Raw genomic sequence first — 3806 nt, forward strand, 5'->3', positions numbered from 1 at the left:
TTGTATACTTGAACATTGCTGAGAAAGTAGACTTTAACTGTTCCTGATGCAAAAAAGATAAGTATATGAAGTAAAGCATATGTTAGTTGGCTTGATTTAGCAATTTCATAAAGTACACATATTTTAAAACATCATGTTGTACTACATTAATACATAAAATTTTTGTCAATAAAAATAATAAACAAATGTTTCATTTCTAAAAGGAAACAATAAAATAATATTGATTCTTTAAAAGGCTTTTTACTATTTATCCATATAGCAGCCAAAATGTTTCAAGCACTATTTACTAAGTAGTTGTCTAAGTACCTGATACTTATTATCTTATTTAATCTACCCAACAATATCATGAGAGGAGGCCCGTAAATATCACCACTTTTGACATCAGCAGACTAAGGTACAAAGAATTTAATTTAGCATCCAAAGATGCATAGATGACCAAAGGAAGACAGGGATTCAAATGCAGGCACTCTGGTCTGCTTTCTCATCACTACTCTAAAATATCCCCTCATAGCAAAGAAGAAGATACACCAAATTTCAAACAAAAAAAACCCAGGACCTTCATCATCACAGACATTTAAATTCAGTAAAATACATATATATACAACAAAAAGGAAAAATTTATAAGTGATTTTTGATTCATTCCAAATTTCTTAATTTTCTCAGTTTTTATAATAAACAGATTAATTTTATAGATTAGCTTTACTTTTTATTTTTTAGGGTTTAGCTTTACAGATTAAATAATGTAATATTATTTCTGTAAAGAAAACAAGAATTACTGTGTTTTGACAAAGCACTGTTCTCAAGAATAGTAACGCCTATGTAAGCCAAGGTATTTTGGGAATTCTGCGCTCAACAAATTTAAGTTCCCGAATTTTGCTATAAATCTTCCCACACCGATGAGTAGAATTAAAAAAATAAGGCATATTTAGGCTAGCTAGAAAGCAAATTATAAATTTTATATTTCCTTTTCTATGGACACGCACATATACTCACCTCAAGAATATAACCTCTTTCAATTGTTTTAATGTTCAAAAACACATTCATATATCCACAAGTCCACAATTTAAAAAATTTAGACAATATGCTCAACAAATTTCTCTCATTGTTATTGTACTCACTTTAAAACTGGTACTTTCAATTCTATTTTATTCATTCTTTATTTTAGTTTTAATTTTAGACCATGTAAAAATGCCCATTTTCAAAAAGACTGTCAAAATTTCCAAGTAGAAATATCTCTCTTTATCCTTTTCCATTCTTTCTTTCTATTATTTATTTATTGAGATAGAGTCTCTCTCTGTCACTCAGGCTGGAGTGCAGCGGCGCCATCTCGGCTCACTGGGACCTCCGCCTCCCAGGGTCAAGCAATTCTACTGCCTCAGCGTCCCGAGTAGCTGGGATTACAGGCGCCCGCCACTATGCCCCACTTATTTTTGTATTTTTGGTAGAGACCGGGTTTCAAAATGTTGGCCAGGCTGGTCTCGAACTCCTGACCTTAGGTGATCTGCCCGCCTTGGCCTCCCAAAGTGCTGGGATTACAGGTGTGAGCTACCGTGCCCGGCCCCACGCTTTCAATGTAATTATTTATCATTACTCAAGTAACTCATATGAAGGTCCCTCAGGTCTAGAGTACAAATGCAGTCACATAACCCTTATTCATTTCCACTAACTTCTCAAACAATCATCTACTAATAAACAGGAAATCTAATATATCTTCTGAAAATTGTTCTCTCTATTAATAGTTTAAGAATCGGCTTCAAAGGGAACACTCCTCCTCTAATGCTGAGAGGCTATTGGAATTTGGTCAGTCCAAAACTACTGCTGCTTCTCACTGCTACATGACGTTCAAATGGAAAGCTAATCCCCTACCATGTCTACTTGGTAATGTGTCAGGAAGATGCCCTACCACAGAGTGAGTCTACAACACCCATTCAAGGCTTTTCCCCCCATCTGGATATTGTATAACGTGGGTTTCCAAAGTCAGGATGATGTGTGCCAAATGAGTTTAAGTCAAGGTCATTGTACACACCAGATTCACAGTTGAATAAAAAGTAAAATTTTAAAAATGTATGTATCATCTGAGAGTATAGTATTGAAGAATGAGTGAGTTGAGAATTTTATTTGGAGCAGGAATGAGTGAGTAGAGAATTTTATTTGGAGCAGGAATGGTGAGAGGCAGCCATGATCCTTCCCTAGAGTGTGGAATGTACCAGCAGCCTGTATTTTCCCAGGACCCTCCTCAAGGCCCCCATGACCTCCTTATTCCTCAGGCTGTAGATGAGGGGATTCAGGGCTGGAGTGACAATTGTGTAGAAAACAGAGATGATGTTGTCTTGTTTGGGGCTGTGGAAGGAACTGGGCAAGACATACATGAATGTGGCAGCTCCATAGAACATCCCAACCACAGTCAGGTGGGAAGAGCAGGTGACAAGAGCTTTCTTCCTCCCTCATTTGATGGCATATGAAGCACAAGTGAATAGAATTAGTGTAGGAGGCCACAATGGCAGAAATGGGGAGCAAGAGGAAAAGTCACACTGTCACGTATATTATAAGCTCATACCTGAGGTATCACCACAGGCCAACTTCAGCAAGGGTGGATCTCAAAGCAGATGCCTGATTTCAGGACATGCAGAAAGGGGAGGTGCATAGTGTACATGGTCCTAGAGCACTCCAGGAAATGTGGATCCAGGATGTGGCCACTATGAGCCAGCAGACTCTGGGCTCATGAGAGTCATGTATTTGTGAGGACACAAAATGGCCACAAACCTGTCAAGCAGTCATGAAGGCCAGTAGGAGGTCCTCAGCACTACCCATTGTCCAGTGCCAGGAACATCTGAAGGGCACAGCCTCCAAAGGAGATGGTGTTTTCTCTAAGCAGAAAGTCCACGAGGGCCTTGGGAGGACAACAGATGTGAACAGGAGGTCCATGAGAGAGAGCTGCCCAAGCAGGAGGTACAAGGGCACGTGGAGCCGGCTTCCATGGTGATGGCCAGGAGCAGCAGGCCATTGCTGATCAGGGCCATGTATAGGACTGTAACTGCACAGAGCAGCCCAGGAAACCCACTGTCATTCAGAATCCCCCCACCAAGCTTAAAGCCACTTCCCAAGGTGGAGTTCCGGAGCTCCATGCTGTGGTTTTAGTTTCCTAGAACCAAATGTATTATGGAAGCTTTTCTGATGGCAAAACGCTCGGTCGCCTAAATGCACAGCCATGAAACTCATGCCTGATTCTTCCATCTGTTAGTATGCCTCTGATTTCTGAATGCTGGTATTGGATTACACAGTTCATCAGGTAAACTGGTATTAGGTAATTTGGCATATCATTAAGATAATCATTTAGAAATCCCTTCAAATAAGGTATCCAGAAGAACGAGCCTAAGCAAATATCTTTGTAGATAGATGAAAGCATCTCTCTCTTCACAATGAACAAATACACTGGACATTGGTTTAAGATCTAGCTATTTTTTTTCTGCCTTAAAATGTACTTGGAATTCCAATTCAGTTTTAAAGTTTTATTTATAAAAACTTTACTGTCTTCTCCCTTAAACCAGTCTCACTGTTGTTGATTACCTTCCTCAATGGGAGAATCTCTGGGCTCTTAGGCTGCTTGGTCACCGGGACTCTTCAAATGCTACCCTGTTGGAGGGAAAGAGAATTTGGGCTGGAACCCTGGATGTCATGGTAGTATAGATTTTAGAAATAAATCTAGAGGAACAGTATCAAAGGTGTTTGCCTAGATAATGATAAGATTTTTTCTCAGAAACAGGCAGGAATAAAGGCAGTAAATGATATTTGTGGCGGCATCGGCA

General features: G+C 39.4%; 1 pseudogene; it reads right to left on the minus strand.

Moving 5' to 3' along the window:
• Positions 1 to 1488: 1488 nt before the first annotated feature.
• On the minus strand, positions 1489 to 3125 carry LOC116273385 (annotated as a pseudogene).
• Between the last annotated feature and the right edge of the window lie 681 nt (positions 3126 to 3806).

This window comes from Papio anubis, unplaced genomic scaffold (genome assembly GCF_008728515.1).
Source record: "Papio anubis isolate 15944 unplaced genomic scaffold, Panubis1.0 scaffold628, whole genome shotgun sequence".
Taxonomy (NCBI): Eukaryota; Metazoa; Chordata; class Mammalia; order Primates; family Cercopithecidae; genus Papio; species Papio anubis.